The 23,506-nt window shown below is 40.9% G+C and overlaps 1 long non-coding RNA gene across 1 annotated transcript in view; it reads left to right on the top strand.

The window, feature by feature from the left end:
- LOC115931739 (uncharacterized) overlaps positions 1-23,506 on the top strand; it is a 96,289-nt gene that overhangs the window by 41,094 nt on the left and 31,689 nt on the right. The gene's annotated exons all lie outside the window — the stretch shown is intronic.

Consider the following 23,506-nt stretch of genomic DNA (forward strand, 5'->3'; position numbering starts at 1 on the left):
GATGGGCCCTGGACCCCAAAGTGGGAAAGTTCAAAGTAAGACCAGGAGGGGATGATAGATAACAAAAACATTTTAAGGTCAATGGATTTGTGGTTTACAATGTTGAAAATGGTTGGAGTAGACAGCACAGAGTAAGTGAGCTGGAAAGATAAGGCTTAGTAGGAGAATGAGATGTTAACATCAGTCTTTTTAATATTATTATTATTATTTTGAGACAGAGTCTCACTCTGTCATCCAGGCTGGAGTGCAGGGACACAATCTCAGCTCACTGCAACCTCTGCTTCCCAGGCTCAAGCAATTCTCCTACCTCAGCCTCCCGAGTAGCTGGGACCACAGGCACCTGCCACCATGCCTGGCTAATTTTTTGTATTTTGGGTACAGATGGGGTTTTGCCATGTTGCCCAGGCTGGTCTCTGACTCCTGAGCTCAGACAATCCACCCACCCTAGGGGCTGGGATTACAGTGTGAGCCACTGCACGCAGCCAGTATCAGTCTTGTGGGGTGGGACATTTATTGTTACATGGCAAGGGCTAAGGCATGATCGTGGGACTGGGCCTCATGGGATGGTGGAGGAAAGAGTGTTGTGGGAGAGAAAGCTAAGGATTTGAGAGCTCACTGCTCAGTGGATTATCTACGCGCAAGCTGAAGTCACTAAAAATGGTAACAAGAGTAGGTAGAGATGAAGATGGAGCCAGCCGCTGAAGTCCGTGGTGGATGAAGGAAAGAACGTGGGGGTCTGAAGATGGCAGGGAAACACAGGTGGTGTAGTCAGATGGCGTGTGGTCCAAAGGAATTGGAGGCTTTTGGAGGAGAAAGAAGGAGATATCGTGTGAATACAGCAGTGGGAGTAAGGGCGTGCTTGCCCCACCTGCAGGCCATGGCTTACGTACAATATGGGAGGAAAAACATTTCTGTGTAGAAGGAGGCTGGGAAAGTCATGCTCGCTGATAGTTAGGGGTGAAGAGAATTTTTAAAGAGGAACTACAGTATGCAAGAGAGGATTTAGGGAGCTGATATATACGAACAGGATGCAGAGGAAGAGTTTGGGAAAATGGGATAGGGTGAGAAATTATAGAATGCACAGGAAGTGATGGAGAGGAGTTAGAAAATGGTCAAATGACTTTGAAAATCCAATCATTTCAAAGCACATAGCCTTCTGTGTTAAGGAGAAACACACAACTGCTTTGCTAAGTCAGGCATGGCAACATTAACGGTCCTCTGCTGCCCCTTCCCCTGTGTGCCTTAAACTCAGAAGCCCCATTCTCCTGAGCTTTGGTTGGGCATATGGCTGCCTGCTGGAGACTGCATATCCCAGCCTCCCCAGTGAAAAAGCTGGACCATGTATCTAAGTCCCCCAGCAGTGAAAGGCCCTTAAAAGGAGGGATTTGGGGCTCGGTTTCTCTTCTCATAGGATTAAGCATGGGTGTGGTGGGGAGTCAGTATCGACGGCATGGACGATTAGAACATCCCAAGGAAAGCCACTGCAATGTCAAGGGTATCAGAGCCCTAGATGACTTCACGCAGCGGAGCTGCTTACCTGCCCTGAGCCGCCTGCCTGCTTCTCGAAAGTGTGAAAGATCAATCGGGTCTACTTCATTAGGCCCTAAACACTACATCGCATGTCCAGGTTCTGGCTTTGAACGTATTTGAACATATGCTAATAGCCAGTCTCGTTATGTCACTTTATAGGATCACATAAATCACCATTTCAGGCCCTAGAATATTCCTGGTCGAGGTCAGGACACATTTGAAAATGTGGGAAAGGCTGTATAATAGCCTTCAGGTTTTCATGACTTCTTTACTACCTGAGGGATTAGTCAACAAATTTAGTAATAAATCCACAGATATTTGAATCAACAAAATGGACTGACAAGTGTCATGTAATTTTTCTCAAGTTTTTGAGGGTTACGTGGCAGGTGCTGTTTGTATCATGTACTCTTCAGCTCCTTTTTAGGGGAACAGCATGCTAGCATTTCTGCGTTTTGGGGTGAGGCCTGCTGTCCTCACCCTGGTGCGAGCACATGAAGTGAACTGGACACCTAACAGTGTGGTTTTCCTCTCTGTGCCAGTGGCTCGGATTCCCTCCCTCACCTGCAGGCTGAGCAGGTCGGCTTGTCCGTCATTCTGCCTTTTAAGTGAATCAGAGGGCAAAAGTTCCCTTTCCCTGGAGCAGTTTAGCCATCTCTTTTAATTCAGTTGTGCAAGTCTCCAGCCTCAGTGAGGGCTGTAAAAGGCAATCATGCAAAGTGTCTGGTTCTTTAAGGGAATGGTATTAGTCAGATTTCTGACTTTTTTGAGATGCTGTTGGTGGAGAAATACTTTCTGATGCTTCAAATGCAACATCTTTTATGCAGTTCAGTAAGAAAAAATCTTCCTCAATCCTCATTTTTACAAACATGTCCATTTGATTTGTTACTTTGCATGGTTACATTATTTTTGTGTAATAATTACTGTGGCTCTTAATAACAAGGTTAATTATCACTAACAAGTTAATGTATTCCACCAGGAGCACTTTTTTTTACCCTGTCTTCCTGTTATGTGGTAGTTTTTCTGTTTCTTCCAGTAGAAGCTTCAGTGAGACTGCATGCATGCACAATAAAGGGTTGTATGAGCAGTGTTTTGGGCAAGACAGGCCTGGAGAGCTTTGTCCCATGCCAGTGCCATGGGGCCCAGTGAAAGCCTGGCCTGGGTCTTAATTAAGGACAGAGACACGGAGCACCATCCAAGGGGAGAGAACAAATCTGTTCCTTCACAGCAGATCCTATTTGCAAGTTCCACTCTCTCTGCCTGAGATTCTCTTCTCCCAACTTTCCATCAGTTTCTTGAGAGTTTTCTTTTTTTAAAAAAAAAAAACAACTTTGTTGAGATATAATTCACATTCCATACAACTCACCCACTTAAACTGTATGACTCAATGGTTTTCAATATATTCACAAGTAAGTGCAAACATCACCACAGTCAATTTTAGAACATTTTTATCACCTCAAAAAGAAACCTAGAACTGTTTCCAAATGGCCCCATCTTCTCACCCCCATGGCTAAGAATCCATTTACCTCCTTTCTGTCTCTGTGGACCCCTCCATTCTGGATTTTCATGTGAACGGAATCATAGAGTATGTGGTCTTTTGTGACTGACGTCTTTCACCTACCACGATGTTATTAAGGTTCAAGCATGTTGTAGGATGTATTAGTACTTCATTATCTTTTATGGCTGAATGAGGTTTCATTATGCAGATAGACCTTATTTTGCTTATCCATTCAGCTATTGAAAATCTGGCTTTTGTGAACAATGCTGCTATGAACATGGACATGAAAATGCCTCTTCAAGATCCTACTTTCAATTATTTGGAATATATGGGTAAGTTGTCTTTAGTGGCCTCATTAAAAAAGTAAAACACAAACAGGTGGAATTAATTTTAATAATACATTTTACTTACTTCGATATATCCAAATCTCACGTCAACAAATCATCAATTAAACACGTAATAAGAGATTTTGCATTCTTTTCCACTCTAAATCTGTAAAATCCAGGACATAGTTTGCACTTGCAGCTGACCTCAGTTGGAACCAGCCCGTTTCACGTGGGCAATACCCACAGGTGCCTAGTGGCTACTGTGTTGAACAGGACCCTCTAATCCTCAAGGTGCTGGGATTCAGGAGGAGCTGACTGTGTGGTGATAGCTGCTCCTGAACTTCAGGTTGCTTCCTCTTTCTCTCTCTCTCACTCCTCGAGAAACATACAGCAAAAGCTCTTGGCAAAGCTTCCAACCTCATTGTCAGACCCATCTGATTTTATTCAGTGAGAAGGATTATGTGATCTGGCTCTTGATATGATGAGCTAAGTTCGAGTTGTATTTCTTTCAAGAGAATTTTGAGTCTGAAATACAAAAAGTGTCCCAGCAATACACCTATTCTCCCTTGTGCTGAGTCACTTTGGACAATTTAACCTCAAATAATGACAGGGAATTCTTGATACTTTGCTGTTCAACATTTTGTCAGCTCTAATGAGTGTTCAATTTATAACTAATGACAATGCATCTTATAGGGTGGGCCAGCCCATATGGGTGGGGGTTGATGTGAGAGGGTTATCGTTATAATTTCAGCACATACTTTAACAGTGGCAGTTGTACATTTTGCATAAAGGCCTGAAGTCATGTGACATCAAGAATATATGAGGAAAACAAAAGCATCTTCCAACACAAATAATGTAATATGATAGTTATTCATATAATATTGCCCCTTTTCACTTGAGTTGTTTATTTAAGACCGAGTTAGGGAGGGTGTGACAAAATAACAGATGCTCCCATGAATGCTCATCTCTTTAAATCTGGCCTCAGCTGATGTCAGTCAGAGTCTTCTATACTAACAGGGGCTGCTGCAAATCTCAGCTTTGCCGCCGGCTTGGGCACGTTTCCTCAGCGTCTCTGGCTCCCCGTATTCTTGTCTTCAACACAATGGGTGGAAGTGTGGTTCAGTGTCTAAGAAAGTCTCCAGCACAGTGTGGGATGGGGACAGGCTCCTGTTTTCCTTTTCTTCTCAGAAGCCCATGAGCTGGTGCACCATCTTGTTCATCTCGACTCACAGGTACAGGTTTGGGATCACAGTGTGCATTATTAGGGACAGAAAGAGAGTGCCACTGAGATAAAGGCAGGAAGAGAGTACCACTGAGATACAGGCAGAAGGCTACCAAGGACATCTTTATATTCTTTTGCAGACCACTGGGGTCACTTGAATTTAGAATTTACCAGGTGCAATTTTGCAAACTATCTTAATTATCTTGACATTATAAAAGCCTGTAATCTTGTACTTCTGACATCTGAGTAATTAGGACTTTGAACACCAGTGCCTTCTAGGTCACAGGCTTGCATTTTTTCCACTGCAGATTGGCTGTCAGCCATTACCGCCTTTCTGCTCCAATGGAAACCTTTCTAAATGAGAGCGGGATTGGACAGGATGGCTTTGATTTGAATCTCTGTAAAAACAACTTTCATGTATTGAGCTGCATTGAATTTTTATTTGCACACTGAACTTTATTTTATATTTTAAAAAGACAAATAACAAGCAATTATATTTGGCAGATAAAAAGAGACATATGAGCATGATAAATTTGGCTGTGGATCTCTCTGACCTAATCTAATAATCGTTTTGGTTTCAAAAGCCAAATGATTTCTCAGAGCAGCTTTTTACTTGCTTATACAGCTCAGTTAAGAAGAACACAAATAGTTCCCCAGGCACACCCAAGATACAGCAACATTATAAAACATTTCTTATTAATTGCTTTTTAGGTTAAGAATTATGGTAAGGAAAGATTTTGATTTTTGAGAGACATTAAAGTAAAATGATATTTACCCTTCACATGCTAATTTACCCTTGTAAGTTATGGGGCATTTTTATCCGTTCTGTAAGTTGTGTGAAGCTTTTGAAACATCTTTACATAGAAGTTATTTCTTTTCAGTCTATTTTTCTAAGAACCTTTGCTGGCAAATAAGAAAGTTCATTTACCAGGGGATATGTATAAGTATTGAATGTTAAATATTTGTTGGGGAAAGATAAAAATGACATTAATGCATCAATTAACACTTAGTGCAAATATTTTTAACACATTGTTAGGCCCTACTTCTGGTTTTCAAAATTATAACACCATTATGTCATAGGAATAAAATTCTCCTTATAAAATATTTATATACATATAGTACATATTATACGGTGTGATATACATATATATATAGTATATATTATCTGTTATTTTATATATAAATACACAGTATTTTACAGGACTTGTTTTTTCCAGAAGAAAGCAACTTTGTTAGAATTTTATATAAACCTACTTTTTGACTAAAATTTACTTTAAAGAAATGATACAATCCTTTGGGCAAACTGTTGAACAAACAAAAATTCCCTTTTCACTTTCCATTGAGTTGATTTAGTTGAAAACACTCAGTTGAAAAAATCAATGTACGTATTTTAGAATACTTTTTTAGACCAAGCTGAGGATTTAGGGTCTGTTCTTTACTGTGGGGGAGGGAATGAAGCCTCAAAAATGATCTCGTGCAATCGGAAAAGTTGTCAGAAGCCTGTGTGTCCATGAGAATGAGAAGCAGGTAACCGTAATTGGTGAGGATGCTCAACCAGCTACCATTACGCTCCGGGGAGCATGTGACCAGTGTTACTGCGGCAGACCAGAGCCTGGGTCACCCCCGGTATACCGACTGTGAGTCAACCACTCCCTTAAAAAAATGGAAGCAGTGCATCAGAGTCATGAAAAATATCTGCTACACCTGCCTGACGGGTCACTGCTGGGCCATGCTCACCCTGCAGTGAGTTCCCTTAGAGGCGGGTTACAACGATGGTCCCATCCCTGCCTCCTACTGCTGCTTTAATGCTGCTGGCCTGCCCACTCACCATCACCCAGAATAGCCTAAGATCCCACCCTGGGCACTAAGCTCTGTTTCTCTGTCTTTCACAGATTTCCCTCCCACGTATCGTCATGGTCCAGTGTGTCTTATTTCACTTCCCTGGACCTTCACTGCCTGGGTTAGGATCAGTGCAGTGTCAGAAATACAGACTTTAGGTCGCAGCTCCTACTCGGGTAAGTTACTTAGCCTCTCTGTCTCAGCTCTTTCGTCTCCGAAACAGGTAAATTTATTACATTGACTCAATAAAACCCCAAGCCTTGAGAGGAAGGTTGATAGTACATGGATCTTTTCATTTGCAAGGATGGGGAAGAAAGGAAAAAGAGAGAATTTAAAGGTAATAGAATAAAGTTGGAGAACTTGTTCAAATGACAATTACATTGTCTGCTTTTAAATCATGTATTTTATTTATTTGTTTTGCCTTATTTTGTTATTTAGTACCAACTAATTGCCAGACACTGTGCTGGGCTCTCGGTGTACAAAAGTACAGAGAACCCAGATCCAGGGCCTTCCATTTGCATGGCGAGGAGGTTGTAATAGACATATGAACACATAGGTATAGCAAGTGTAGAAACTGAAGTGTGACAAGATATTTGTCAGGCAAGAGGAAGGGACTGACGGTGGCCCAGAATTCTGTCACAGAGGAGGAGACATTTGTCTTGAATTTTGAAAGGTGGAAAAGGGTTAATCAGCATTAGCGGGGAGGGATCTGGGCAGAAAAGGAAAGATTAGAGTGTGCTCAGCCTCTTTGGGAATTGGTAAGTGGTTTGCACAACCAAAAACCAAGGTGTGAGGAGAGGACCTATGAGATTCAATGGTGGGCATGTAGACAAGGGTCCTAGGAGCCAGACAAAGGCATTTAGAGTTCACACTTCAGGAGTCAATGACCACGACAATGATGTGACGAGGTCACAGAAACCAGCAGAGACCATAGTTTTTTTAAAAAAGTTGCCTGAATGCAGCGGCTCCTGCCTGTAAGCTTAGTAATTTGGGAGGCCAAGGATGGAGGATAGCTTGAATCCAGGAGTTCAAGACCAGCCTGAGCAACATAGCAAAATCCCATCTCTACACAAAATTTAAAAAATTAGTCCAGTGTGGTTGCACGTGGCTGTAGTTCCAGCTGCTCAGGAGGCTGAGGCAGGAGGATCGCTTGAGCCTGAGAGATTGAGACTGCAGTGAGCCATGATTGCACCACCTCATCCCTGCCTGGGCAACAGAGTGAGACTGTCTCAGAACAAAAAATATTATTGACATTTGTTTTGATTGACAAATCATAACTGTATACATTTGTGGGGTACAATGTGATATTTTGATAATTGTATACAAGATGAAATAATTAGATCAACCTAACATATTCATCACCTTGCTTACCTGTTCTCTTTCATGGTGAGACAATTGAAATTTATGCTCTTAGTTATTCTGAAATATATGACACATCATTACTGACTACAGTACCTTGCTATGCAATGGATCACCAACCCTCTGTCTATCTGAAACTTTGTTCTCTTTGATCATCAACTCCTCACTCCCTGTCTTCCCACACCCCGCACCTGTCAGCCTCTGGTAACCATCATTCTACTTCCTGCTTCTATGAGTTCAACCTTATTAGATTTCACATGCCAGTGAGATCATGGGGTATTTGTCTTTCTGCGCCTACCTTATTTCTCTCAGCATAAAGTCCTCCAGATTCATCCATGTTGTCACAAATGACAGGATTTCCTTCTTTTGAAAGGGCTGAATAGTATGCCATTGTATATATACCACATTTATCCATTCATCCACGGATGGACACTTAGGTTGATTCCACATCTTGGCTGTTATGAATAGGGCTGCAATAACTATGGATGTGCAGACGTCTCTTGGACCTACCTTCAGTTCCTTTGGATACACACCCAGAAGTGAGATTACTGCATCATTTACTGGTTCTATATTCAGTTTTTTGAGGAACCTCCATGTCATTTTCCACAATGGCTGTAGTAATTTACATTTCCACTACGCATAAGAGTTCCCTTTCCTCTGCATCCTCTCCAACATTTATTTTTCATCTTTTCGATGATAGCCATTCCAACAGGGGTGAGGTGATAACTCATTGTGGTTTTTATTTGCATTTCTCTAATAATTAGAGATGCTGAGCATTTTTTCATGTACCAACTAGCTACTTGTAAATCTTCTTTTGAGGACTTTGGGTCCTTTGCCCATTTTAGCATCATCTAATTATTTGTTTTCTTGCTATTGAGTTGAGTTTCTTTTATATTTTGGACATTAGCTGCTTATTTGATGTATGATTTGCAAATGTTTTACTCCATTTTGTGGGTTGTCTCTTCTCTCTGCTGATTGTTTCCATTGCTGTGCAGAAGCTTTTGAGTTTGATGGCATTTTATTTGTGTGTTTTTGCTTTTATTGCCTGTGCTTTCAGGATCTTATCCAGAAAAAATTATTGTCCACACCAACGTTATAGAACTTTCCCTTATGTTTTCTTCTAGTCATTTTAGAATTTCAGTTTTTATATTTAAGTCTTTTATCCATTTTTTAAATTTTATTTATTTATTTAGAGACAGGGTCTCACTCTGCCACCCAGGCTGGAGTGCAGTGGTGTGATCTCGGCTCACTGCAACCTCAGCCTCCTGGGTTCAAGTGATTCTCGTGGCTCAGCCTCCTGAGTAGCTGGGATTACAAGCACCTGCCACCATGCCCGGCTAAGTTTTGTATTTTTAGTAGAGATGGGGTTTCACCATGTTGCCCATGCTGGTCTCAAACTCCTGACCTCAGGTGATGTACCTGTCTCAGCCTTCCAAAGTGCTGGGATTACAGGCATGAGCCACCATGCCAGGCCAAATCTTTTATCCATTTTAAGTGGATTTTTGTGTATGTCATAAGATAAGGGTCTAATTTCATTATTTCACATGTGGATATGCAGTTTTTCCAACATCATTTGTTGGAGAGACTCTCCTTTCTCCATTGTGTGTTCTTGGCACCCTCATCAAAAATCAGTTGACCATAAATGTGGGGGATTATTTCTGGGTGTTCCATCCTGTTCCATTGATTGATTTGTCTGTTTTTTATGCCTATTCTAGGGTGTACTAATTGCAACTGCTAAAAGTTTAAAATGAGGGAGTGTGATGCCTCCAGCTGTGTTCTTTTCCTTCATGATTGTTTTGGCTATTTAAGGTCTTTTGTAGTTCCATATGAATTTAAGGATTGTGTTTTCTATTTCTGTAAAAAATGACATTGAATATTTGATAAGGGCTGGACTGAATCTATAGAACATATTGGGTAGTTTGTACATTTTCACAACATTATTTCTTCTACCCATAAACATGGAAAATATTTCTATTTATTTGTGTTTTCAGTATTTTATAGTTTTCATCAGCATTTTATAGTTTTCAGTATGCAGGTCTTTTACCTCCTGGGTTAAATTAATACCTAAGTATTTATTTATTTTGTTGCTATTGTAAATGGGATTTTTTTTTGAAATTTACTTTTTAAATATTTGTTATTAGTATATAGAACGCTACTGATTTTTGTACATTGATTTCATATCCTGAAACCTTAAGTTGTTTATATGTCCTAACAGTTTTTTTTGTGGAGCCATTAGGGTGTTCTATATAAAAGATCAATTTGTCCGCAAATAGAGACATTTCACTTCTTCCCTCAATTAGAATGCCTTTTGTTTCTTTCTCTTGCTAAGACTTCTAGTGCTATGTTGAGTAGGAGTGGTGAGAGTGGGCATCCTTCTCCCTGATCCTAGGAGAAACGCTTTCGACTTTCCACCATTGAGAATGACGTTAGCTATGGGTGTGGCATGGGCGTCTCTCCTGTGCTGAGGCAGCTCCCTCTATGCTGGATCTCCGAGGGTTTGCTATTATGAAGGGTGTTGAAGCAAGCTGGGGGCTGAGCCTGGAGCACCTGTGAGGGTGCTTCCTGTGGCGTGGTGCCTCTGGCTAGTTTCTCTGATGTGGCACCTCCATGGGCCAGGACCGATCTGTGCCCTGTTTGCTGTGAGCCCCACCTGTTTTTGTTTCTAACTGGCCCTGTGGGCACTCCCAATGTTTCCCGTGGGACAAGACAGGTGTGAGCTCCTGCAAAGTGGCCCAGAATGGTGGGGATGCGTTTCCCATGGGACAAGACAGGCGTGAGCTCCTGCAAAGGGGCCCAGAATGGTGGGGAAGCATTTCCCGTGGGACAGAACAGGCGTGAGCTCCTGCAAAGGGGCCCAGAATGGTGGGGGAGCGTTTCCCGTGGGACAAGACAGGCGTGAGCTCCTGCAAAAGGGCCCAGAATGGCGGGGGAGCGTTTCCCGTGGGACAAGACAGGCGTGAGCTCCTGCAAAGGGGCCCAGAATGGTGGGGAAGCATTTCCCGTGGGACAAGACAGGCGTGAGCTCCTGCAAAGGGGCCCAGAATGGTGGGGAAGCGTTTCCCGTGGGACAAGACAGGCGTGAGCTCCTGCAAAGGGGCCCAGAATGGTGGGGAAGCATTTCCCGTGGGACAACACAGGTGTGAGCTCCTGCAAAGAGGCCCAGAATGGTGGGGAAGCAGAACTTCTGCCTCCAACTCACTTTCTCACTGTGCAACTGCGGATCCAGAGGAATCTCTGCATGTGAGGCTCTGCCAGGTTGGGGAGGAGTGTGAGCTCAACATCTCTCTCCACTTTTTACCATTGCAACAGCTTTTCTTAGCTCTGGGGTCCAGGAGTGTGTCTCAGCCTTAGTCCTGAGTTCTGGGACATGCACGATGGTATTCTTGCCTGTGGAGAGCTGCTAGTTGAATTTCTGTGGTGGTGAGTGATGTCAGTGAAGTCCCATTCTGGTTTCTCTCTGATGTCACACTGAGAGCAGTCTTGGTGAGAAGATTTATCTTTGTGTAAAAGCAAAGAAGAGAGGAGAGAACCTGCGTTTCTCCTCTGCAGTATCCGCTGCGTTTTTCTGTAGAATTGGGTGTGCCATTTGCAAGAGCTGTGTGTGTGCAGCAGAGCAGGCAGCCAACCAATCCTTGCGGTTCAGCGTGAGTTGGGAGGGAGAAAGCGCAAACCACTAAGTGTAGACAACACTCAGGGAGTTCAGTTGGGAAGTTTAGCGAGTGGTGTCCAAAGCAGAGTTGCTCCCTCAGCACTATGGGCAGGTTGGGCCACACAATTCTTTGTTGTTGGGGAGGGAAGGCTGTCCTGTGCCTTGTAGGAGGTTTGGCGGCATCCCTGGCCTGGACACCCCATGACAGTGGCAACCCCTCCCCTAGCGGTGACAAACGTAAAGGTCTCCAGATGTTGCTAAATGTCCTCTGGTGGGGGTGGGAAGGGCATTGCCCTTTGTGAGGACCGCTGGTAGAGACTGATGCAGGGTTCAGAAAAGAGATTTTTCTTTTTCAGTTGGGACATACATGATCAGTCTTGGGGAAGGAAGCAGAAGCAATGGTGGAATAGGACAAAATAAAGGAAAGAGGTGGAAAGTGATGCACAAAGACCGCCATGACCCAGTGTGGGGTGATATGGGCGAGGACAGCATCCAGCGAAGAGGTCCTGGCTCCTGACTGCGATTTGGTGGCTCTACTGTACCCTGTGCAAAGGGTATAGGTTGGTGCTTATTTTCTCTCCATGTGGTCAGAAGTCTTATCTTCAAAGTGCTTAAACTGTAGCCCTTGCCCTGTCACCTCTGGTTACTGCTGGGACCTGGGTCACACTCCTGGTTCATCTGCTGGCCCCAGGCCAGGTGAGGCTCCCACGTGCCTGCTGGCCTGAGAAAGGCTTACGTGAGTCACAGGGGCTACTAGGGGTAGAGAGAAGGGAAGAAGATGGAGAAATTAAGTGAGGAATAAGACTGTACAAAGCCAGGAAGAAGCCGAAAGGGGACTTGGCTCTGGCAGCATTTTGTTTTGCGTGAGTCTGTGCTGGAATAAGCTGTCAAAAGGTTGTCTACCCATTGCCTTCTGGTACCTTGTGCTGTGCTCATTGTTGGCAAAACACTTGAATGATTGTGGCCTAAATGTGCAGTGATAAAAGACAGAACACAGCTTTGTTATTTTTCCAACCAGAATAGGAGATTGGCTTTTGGAATCAAGATTTAAAATTCAGCCTTATCCTCATGATTTGCTTGTGTTTTGGCTTGTATTTTGGCTTGTGCTTGAAGTGACAAGAAAGATCAAGGGTTTAAATGTGATCTTGAGAAGACATGAGAGAATTGATATTTTCCTATCTAATATTTATATTACTTTCCTGTATAGAGTAGGCTAAGGATTTTATTTGGACGCTAATTATATGTAATTCCTATAGCAGTTATTTTGATTAAGCCAACTAGATTTACCTCTAATTATTCATTTTAAGCCCTAGATTTAAAGATAACTTTTTATTCTCTGTAAACAACCTAAAAGTTGCCTTAGATTTATATTTCATAATACGTAAAAATGCTGAAAAAGGGCTTGCTTGGCTGGAGAGACATTTTAATTTTTCCCTTTAATTTTAAATGACAATAGTGTGTGTATAGGAGCTGCGTTTCCTACCGAATATTCACCTGGTGTGGAGACTGAATAACATGCCACTCTAAGGGTTAATAAAAGCATTAAATAACTTGCATCTGGGAAACATCAATTGAACAGATAATTGCTTCTTTGTGTTTCTGCTTAGTAGTGGCTGGACATGTAAAGTTTCTATACCACAAAATGAAAACAGTTGAGCAAACAAGAGGCCCGGGGTCACATAACCGATGCGTGCTCAAAGCTCAAAGCAGCGTCAATCAAACCTGGAGGGTACCATGTCGAGAGATGGTATCTTTCCATTAATCAGGAATTGGTACCCGGACGATAGAGGGCCTCTGTAATGAAAACCTCAGTTAGCAAACAGCCAGAAGAGAGAGAAAATAATCCAACCAGCCAAATAATCAAAGAACACATGAAGTGTCTGTAGGGAGATTTCCACAGTGGGAAACCCATAGAAAAAGTTCTATCTCTCACTCTTGTTTTTGTTTTTTGGTTTTGGATACAATTTCATTTAAGTAGAAAGATCATCCATGATTTTCTCAATCTTCCTTATGTCTTTTATGCACTATACTTGCCAAAGTAGCATAGACAGAAAAAAAGCAGGAATCCTATGGATTTCCACCCTTAGTCCTTCAACTAACTTTAAAATAACTTTTTGTTTTTTTATTCAGGTCTACGTTCTAAGTCACACTCCCCTCCCACATGTCTTTGCCCGCTATTTTACTTCATTAATATTTACCAGCTTTTCTGAATTTAGGCACCAATTTTGTATTTTCATATATTTCTATGCATATCCTTCAGATCCTTATTTTCCTCAATATTCATGTAAAATATATAAACTATAATTTCTGTGTTCTTTTAAGAGATAGCAGGTACCTAAACAAAGGGGTGTTCTCCCATGATTTTTTTAACTCAGCATTTTTTGCCAGAAATGGTCACTTGGGATTTATTCCTATGCCCTTGTGTTTTTCCCTCCCCCTCCCCTTTCCCTCCCTTCCCTCCCTTTATCTTTTTCTCTCTCCCTTCCTCCTGCCCACCCACCCTACATTTTTCCCTCCGTCCCTCCCTTCTTGCTCCCTCCCTCTCTTTCTTCCTTCCTCCCTCCCACCCTCCTTTCCTTCTTTTCCTCTCTTTCTTTGTCCTTTCTTCTCTTCCCTCCTCCTTTCCACCCTTTTCCTTTCACCAATATTTATTGAGTGCTTATTGCATAAGAGACTTTGAGTGTCCAGTGCTGGCTTGTGGCAGGACAAGCTGCAGACAAAACCCCTCAGACACCAAGTTGTAGAAGGAAGGGCTTTATTCAGCTGGGAGCATTGGCAAGACTCACATCTCCAACAACCGACCTCCCCAAATGAGCAATTCCTGTCCCTTTTAAGGGCTCACAACTCTAAGGGGGTCCACGTGAGAGGATCGTGATCGACTGAGCAAGCTGAGGGTTCATGACTGGGGGCTGCATGCACTGGTAGTTAGAACAGAGAAGAACAGGACAGGGATTTTCACAGTGCTGTTCCATACAATGTCTGTAATCTATAGTTAACCTGACCGATTAGGTCAGGGGTCGATCTTTACCAGGCCCAGTATCTGGCACTGGGCTGTCTGCCTGTGGATTTCATTTCTGCCTTTTAGTTTTTACTTCTTATTTCTTTGGAGGCAGAAATTGCGCATAAGACAATATGAGGAGTGGTCTCCCTTAGCTAAGGACTCTGACCCCTCCTTCTGTGGGACTCCATGTATTGTTTCTCATTGGGAACACTGGGAATAGCAGGGCCCAGTTGAGTTTGGAGAGTGTCGCCTAGTGCTCTTTAGTTGCAACCATCTGAAAATAACATGAAAAGAAAGGGGAATTTCCTGAAAAATGTTGGTGGTAGCAATGAGAGCAAGGCTCAAAGAATAAACTGGAAGCTGAGAAACTAGGCTTGGAATTAGAAATCAAAGGGACTGGGGAAGCAAGGACCCTGCATTCGTCTCTGGGCAGGAAGGGTTCGCTCAGTGCACTGGTGCTGTGATAAATATCATGTGCCTCTGCTGTTCTCTCATCACGGATCAAGAGTCCAAGCCTGGAGGGAGAGCGACTGACAGCCATAGGCTGGTCACACGCCTGCCTGAGAGCTGCACGGGAGCTGGCGAGGAAAAGCCCTTGCTGCTTCCAGTGTAAGGCAGGTGTCTGGATTTATCTTCAAGAGAGCCAACACGATGAATGAAGGAACTTAAATCATGGCACGGTTAGAAAGAAAAGTAGCAAGACAGGAACTACTCCTTCTCTCCAAACAGAAAGAAAACCAAAATGAGATATTCACTATAATTAATATGAATTTGCAAGGGAAATAACGCGGTATATGATCTCAGTCTCAACTTACATCTTTATTTCAACTATATCTACTTCAGAAAGGATTTGAAGGGTTTCCAATAAAAGACAAATAAAATGTTATAAATGGTAGATAAATGAAGATCAAATATGACCCTGGTAGAGGTATGATAATTTTGTCTGTCTCGTTCAAGAGCTACACTGGCTGCACCTGATATAGTAGATGCTCAATAAGTATCATTACCTTCTGCCAGGTCCCTCCCAGGACATGTGGGGATTATGGGAACTACAATTCAAGATGAGATTTGGTTAGGGACACAGCCAAACCATATCAGTATTACATTTTATTGCAACTATTGGCTCAATCGGTGCACTATGTATTTTTGTTTAAAGTTGCTGCTCAAGCGTTTACCATATATATTGTTAACTTATCACAGTTTATTCTTAAGTACTATTATATCATCTCCCAAGTAATATAAAAATCTTACAGCAGTATATAAGCAGTCCTGGCTTTTCGTGGTTCTTATATGCAGGAATTTTTGTTACTGTGCTTTGATTAGATAACATGTATAATTCCTTCATGGACACAGTGTAAATTTCACTTTCCACAGTGTATTAACTACGTGTAATTTCATTCAGTAAAAATTTTGATGTTGGTTTTTATACAAAAATTAGTAAGTATTTAATGGACAAGCATGATGATCAGTGAGCAATCATGCTCTCTCTGTGAAAGTGTGCTGGTTATTTGTCGCTGTGTACCTGTGCGTCTGTATGAATTTAGTTGAGACAGATATCAAGGTGTGTAGTTGTGTAAACTACTTGTCCTCCAGTCATAAACTCACATAATTTAACTTTTAAAGCACCATCACTGTTGGATAAGTGTCCAGGTCACCTTTATTCATTTGGATACCTCCATGAAAATGTTAAAAAGCTGCTTTTTACTAACAAATACAACTTTAATCGTCCAGCTAGTGGACCAAGGAGTTATTTCAATGTTTAAAGCCTACTGTCTTAGACAAACTTTTAAACAGACTACTGAAGCTACAACTGGAGATCATGCAATTTTTAAGCTAAGTTTTGAAAGATATATTACTTAAAAATGCAGTTGAAATACTTAAGCATCATGGCAGCAAAGAAAGTGAGTAATATGTGCGTGCAGTACAGCAGAAACTTGTATTGCTCTGTGAAAATAACATGCAGGATACCAACAGAATGCAAGTGGAGCTATTGGCTCATTTTGCTCCTGCTTGTGCAGAACTTTTCATGTCAGGCCGTTTCCTGGGCTACTGGTGAGTTTATGGATCACCCAGCTGTAGTCTATCCTGTTGTTCCTGAAGTGGGGTGGAGGTCAGCCAGCAGCCTGCAAAAATGTTAGAAAATAAGAGTCAAGCAGGACTTTTGATGCCCCCAGATCATGTTATTGTTATGATCAGCCATCCACAGCAGGTGTCTTATTTGCATTACATCTGGTGATAGCGATGGATCTACATTGCTGTTTGCCTCTTGTAACCCATGGCATGATAATGCAAAATTATATCCGATGATAGTGATGGATCTACATTGCTGTTTGCCTCTTGTAACCCACAGTGTAAGAATGCAAAATCCAGGGTTAGGAGTGCAGTCAGTGGCAGTGTGACTAGGTGTTTCTCTGTATGATACTAAGAAAAATACAGCCCAGGAAACTGTTAGTGCTTTCATTTTGTTTCACTATAGGTCTGCCTGGATGATCAAAACAGATAGGAAGGAGCCATGGTGGGGCAATGATCCTGTTCTGTTGTCTCCTGGAGATTCAAGCATTATATATGGAGAGCTATCATCTCTACCCCTCCTCCCAGTTTACTCTCATGGTGAGGTCAGGTAGAGTTTAGCAGGGATGTTCATGTGAATATCGTCTGTGTTTGTGAATAGGTTCATATTTCAGTTGCAAGCAACATGATAACTTTAAAGTTCAGTTGCTGGTTAATAACTGTCTTTTTTATTAAGTTGATACTGAACTTGATGTCTTTTTGCAGCACTAACAGAGATTACTGGTGCTACCTTTTAGCTTTTGATCATTTATGCAAGCCTATATCTTTAGCTTTACGCTGTAAAAGGGGTATTTTTTCAACATTTTTTTGGTGAGAGTATTAAAGTTGACATTATTATGATCACAAGTGTAAACAGGTATATAAGGAAGTGGCGATACATTGTTAAGACTGCTGTTATTCATGATGCTCAGCCAAATGAAGGTGTAATTAATACTGCCATGTAGAACTGGAATAACGTCAGCTCAGGAACAGCAGGTTTAGATAGTTTGACTGTAGTGAATTTTCATGAATGGAATAGGTAATCATTTTAGTGGATCTTGGGGGTCAATTCAGGCTGTTTTACTTGATCCACTTCTTATTATCCTTACAAAGTCTTCTGAGATAACACAGCACTGATAGTTGCTAACAGACTTTATATCTACCACATTATTAGCATTTTATCTTGATACACTGATAAAATAAGCTTCAGGAATACTTAAAAGATTGCAATGGCTTCCAGGTGCCAAATGCTAGATTTAATTTTTTTTAGGACCAACATGTGGGTTTAGACACACCACTTGTGGTGCAGCACACATGTATTATCCAAACTGAAATTAGGAATTCAACTGAAGTCCATGTAGAGTCGAAAAATGTGAATATTTGGAGATGATCTAGCTCACTTTATTTTGTAGAAAAGAAAACAGATTCAGGGAAAGGGCATGCATTGCCTAAGGTGATTCAGCAGGTTTGGAGCAGAAACGCAATACAATCTCTGTTCTTTTGCTTCTCAGATCCAGAATTTTTTCACAATACTGAACTACTTATGTTTCTGATTCCTTATTTTTTCTGTTTTATACTTTGCCAATATTGTCTTACCAAGATCCTATTCTTTACCCCAAATATTTAAATTCATTACCACTATTGTCTCTTTATAAGTAAAAGTACTAGTTGTTATTATAAATGATTATTCGATCACTTTTCTTTTTTTTTGGGTCCAGTACAAAGTTAGTAACAAATAAACGTTATAGGCCTTGGCAATCCAAGGGGAGCTCAAGTCCTCCAGGGCACATCAGGAAAAGGCTAAACGACAGCTGAGCTTCGAGTGGACAGAATACAGCTCTCATATGGACTGTTGAGTATTTGATATTCTCCAACAATTTCATTCATCTTCAGTTTTTTCGTCTTTGAAGTGATGGATTTAGTCCTTGCTATACTCGACTTTCAAGTTTCTTTTGAAATAATTATAGATTCACAGGAAGTTGCAAAAGGTGCAGGGATGTCTTAGGTACTCTTCACTAATTCTCCCAGCGGTGACATCTCGCATAGCCATAGAGCATATCAAAACCTGGAAACTGACATAGGTACAATTCAGAAAGCTTGCTCAGATCACAACCATTTTGTACACATTTGTTTTTGTATGTATGTGTGTGTGTATGTGTGTGCATGTGTTCTGTGCATTTTTACCCCGTGTAGATCTCTGTAACTACAACCTCGACAGTCAAGATACAGAACTGTAGCCTCACCACCAGGCTCCAACTTGCAATCTTTGTGGACACTCTGACACATTTTCCTCCACCCGTTCCCCTTGGCAACCCCATAGTCTGTTCTCCATCTTTACAATTTTATTTCTATAATTTATATAAATGTAATTGTACAAAATCGTATTTTTGAAGGGAAGAAACAAGTCACAGATATTTTTGTTCGCACTGCAAAATAATTTTTAACAGTCATTTATTTTATGTTCTATTTGTCTCAAAAAATGTGCTTTGTTCTTTCCCATATTTTCTGATATCAGGATAGGAAATCAATAGCAAACAAAACATAATTCCATTCATTTTTTTCCACAGCTTGTTTTTCACTGCTGTTTCCTAACGCTTATTGTTCCATTTACTCTTTCTCTCTGTTTTCCATCACATAAAAGTAACTTTGTGTTCTTTATCTCTTCTAAGAAAACTTGGTAATGAGTCTTTAATGTGAAGCCCGGACCACCCTTGTTTTGATTTTGTGTTATGGGTGTTCTTTTGTGTGATTGCTTTCATGGAGAGTCCTTGTGACGCTGGGCTTTTCCAATGGTTTGTCAGAATGGAAATAGATATTTAACAAACCAAACACAAAATGACCTTGCTCCAGGAATGCATCATTTCTGAGAAAACACTACCTCTTCCAACTAGAGATTGTGAATATTACTTATATTATCCTTTACTCCCTTTTATTAAAACTGTATTTTTTTTTACACATTTGTATAACTCGGGTAATGAAATGTGAAACTAAGTGATTGCCTACCAATTACAATTGATATTAATGATGCTAGTGGGAGGCCACCTCTACAGTGGCTGCGCCATGTCTAGGGACTTGCTAGCTTTGCTAAGTTATATGAGATTGCCTGCGTACTAAATGCAAGCTTACTCATGCACATAGGAAACCATTTGTATTAATATGATTAAGAAGCCCTGCCTAACCCTGATGAAAAATTACTTGAAAATAACAGAAGACAGAGTCCTTATTTTAAAGTACATTAACTATTGGGAGTAATTACTATTAGTCCAAACATAACTGGATCTAATGAGACTGAATAGAAACAAATTAGACATAATTGGAAGCTAAGCAAAAGTCAATTAAATTCCTATAATTTTACCTTTATAAAAATTATTGAATTAAATGTCCTGGATCCATTGGCAGAGGAAATAAAGGCATGAAGAATATTTCCAGGAAACTGTTACCTTTTTCGAGGGAAAAATATTGTTTCACTTAATGATTAGAGTTTAGTAAAATGTAGCTTAATGAATTTTGCTGCCTTAGCAGTTTAATAACTTCAAATGAAGTAATTATGCAAATTTTTGCTAGTTTTACCTACAAAGTAATGCAGGAGTTGTTTTAAGGAATCCAGGAGTAGAATTTATTTGATAGAATAAAGTAACATATTTATAAAAATCAGCAAATTCAGATGGTTTGGAATAAAGGTATGATTGCTTTTACTCAATATTCACTTTAGGGCTGGGTTAGCTGTGTGGGAATTGCAGATGACCTGTTGTAGAAATTGTGTGCTTGGAAATATATCACCACATTGCTCCATGTAGACTCCCTCTGTGATTCAAGTCTTGTTCCTACAGCACTGCTGTCAACCCTTAACCACCGTCACCCTATAGACCCCAAGTCAGTTTGTATTCAGTAATGCAAGTGGTGTTCTGTGCAACTGGTCACCCAAGAACTTGGTGCTAAGAAACTGAGAAAGTGATGACCAAGACAATCTCATCAAAACACAGCCAGGGCCAGTCACAGTATCGTAATTTCTGCTTTCTGGATGTTCAAGGAAATGTAGATCATGACTCCTTCTGTGATGCCTCATTATCTTCAAAAGGAGCTATAAGCGCACACTCATTTCCAAATGTGATGGAATAAGATTGCAGTTTCAATTAGGTCCTAAAGTATAATTAATTATATAATAGTTATAAAAATATTAATTCTGTAAGGACAGTTACAAAGGAACAGTAGCAAATAAGTCTCAGGAAATATATCAAATGAGATGTTCAGGTGTGATGCAGCTTTGTACATACTATACTAAATACATTATGTCTGTAATTAAACCAGCTGCATACACAATGCAGGTGTGGCAAATTCTTTGCTGAAACATGTATGCCAGTTTCCTAATTTTTTAAAATGACAAGTGCATGCTTAATCAGGTTAGAGTGGATAGATTATGATATTATCAATGCACTGGACAAATCCATTAATGATACAGTGAGATTTTGTGCAGAAAAATGGAATAGAGAGGTGTGAATACAAACTTCGAAGAATAAAGAGCATACATTTGTAATTAAGAAATATCTCTCACTTTCATCCCTTATGTGCCACACATAGCACAATCCAGCCCCACCCAGCCATGACTCTTACATATATCACTCCTGACAAAGCCGGCCTGGCAATTCAGACCTGGAACCCAGGGAAAAGAGAGGAATCCCATGTTTTCTGGCAAACACTGCTGCTGCTTTTGTAGTGGTGTGAGATGAATGCCTCTACATGCACACAAGTGCCATGTTGAGGGGGATGAATCTTTCAAGATTTGTTTAAAGTCAAATAATGTGAAGGTCCATGACTGACCTCCAGGCCTTTCAGAGCTTCAGTTAACTCCTTTGTGTTAGGGGATGTTAGAAGAACGTTTACAGGTCAGAGCAGGTGATGCTCAGGAGCAAGAGTGAATGAGGAGGAGGAACCCAAACAGGTCCAGCACAGAACATCAGCATCTGAGCATCAAGTCTACCCCTGAGAAAAAATGGTCCAAAGGTTTGTGTGGACCCCATTCTCCAGGCTTTACAAACCCTGTGATTTCTGCCTCATTCTGTCCCGTCCTGTCACTTTGAGTCTGAATTTGAAGAGAGAAAAACAGTAACTAGATCAGTAAAGTAAGGAGGAGTGAAGAGCAGGAAGGTGGAGGTCGTGGTGGTGGAAGATGGAAACCTCCTCGCGTGAAATAGAACAGTTTGGATGTCAGCTGTCACTGCTCTAGATCTCCTAAAACCCACTCCATTTTTATTAAAAATATATATTGCATTTTTCCAGTGTACACGATATCATGTTAAGAGTTCATAAAGTTTTGAGGATGTGAGTCATCAGAAAGGAGGTTTAAAGAACCGATTATTTTGGTGGCCTGGCTCCTTTACCCCAGTAGGAAAGATGCCATTTTGCTTACGCCCTGTGCTGAATTTCAGAATGCCTGTCAACCCAACACGCTTCAGCATGAACTTTAACTCAAAAAATCAAAAAGTACCAGGATCAATTTACAATCCTAGCTATATGATATTTTAGAAATTACAAAGCCTGTAAATGAGCTATTTTGTCAACTTCGTAGATGAGAAATCTAAGAGTGGGTTAGTCAGTTCTCTTAGATTTCTCATATCCATAAAGTGGATAGAACATCTAATTTAGAGGCTTGTTGAAGGATAGACAGAAATGGCATTTATAAAGTATCTAGCAAAACTACTGCTAGGGATTATGTGCTCAGTAAATGATGAGCACTATAATCACAAATAATTTGATCTTTGCCAGTGTAAAATGTATTTGTCTGTCTGCTTGGTTTTTCTCGGAGGCATAGTTTCCCTCTGTCGCTCAGGCTGGAGTGCAGTGCTGTGCTCACTGCAACCTCTGCCTCCCAGGTTCAAGTGATTCTCCTGCCTCAGCTGGGATTACAGGAGCCTGCCACCATGGCCCAACTAATTTTTGAGTTTTTACTAGAGATGGGGTTTCCCCATGTTACCCAGGATGGCCTTGAACCTTGGCCTCAAGTGATCCATCCACCTTGGCCTCCGAAAGTGTTGGGATTACAGGCATGAGCCACTGTGCCTGGCCACATTTATTTTAATTCAGAGAACAATTTTTCAGTAAGGTTGTACAAATGATTGTCCTACATTCCTGCATGTTTGAAACTCTTTTTCTCTTTTTGTCTCCATATGTGAATGACAGTTTGGCTAGGTATAGAATGCTTGGTTTACACATTTTGTTGTTCATAAGTCTATAGTCTTATCTTTGTTCCCATCCTCTATACCAGCTTGAGTAGGATTAGAGTGTGGGATTCACCTATAAAACTCTATACCCATTGAACAAGTCCTCTTTTCCCCCTCCGCTAGTCCCTGGCATCTGTCATTTTATGTCTCTGTTTCTAAGAGTTTGACTACTTTAAAAACCTCATATAAGAAGGATCATGCAGCACTGTGTTTGTATTTTTGTGACTAGTTTATTTCACTTAGTATAGTGTCCCCAAGGTTTATCTATGTTATGACATATGAAAGGATTTCCTTCTTTTTTAAGGCTGAATAATAATTTATTGTTTATATACCACTTTTTAAAATCCATTCATCTCTTGACAGATATTTAGGTTGCTTTTACCTCTTGGCTATTATGAATAATGCTGCACTGAACATGAAATGAGCAAGCTCCTTTTTTATCTCTTTACTTTTGTTAGAAGCTTTTAATTCCTGATTAATGAGTTCTGAATGTATGCAGAGGTCTCTACCTGGCAGTGACCTAAAGCCTTGTCTTCTGCCACCCCACTCAGCCTTCAGATTTACATCTCTAGATTCTTGAGGTTGGGAAATGTTTCCCTAGCAGCCATGGTTTTGCATTCATTGGCCATTCAGGTTTTCTGCTTTGCCATCTTCCCCCGAGGGTTTCCTTATCCTCCTGGAAGCACAACTAGGCATTTAAGTCCATGTTGACTGTATTTTACCTGCTATTTCTATGTGTTTTGCAATAAGGGCTTTTCAAGATACCCATAACTTGTGGCTAAAAATGGCGTTTGTTCCAATGTGCCTTAGAAATATCC

Source organism: Gorilla gorilla, chromosome 14 (genome assembly GCF_029281585.2).
Source record: "Gorilla gorilla gorilla isolate KB3781 chromosome 14, NHGRI_mGorGor1-v2.1_pri, whole genome shotgun sequence".
Taxonomy (NCBI): Eukaryota; Metazoa; Chordata; class Mammalia; order Primates; family Hominidae; genus Gorilla; species Gorilla gorilla.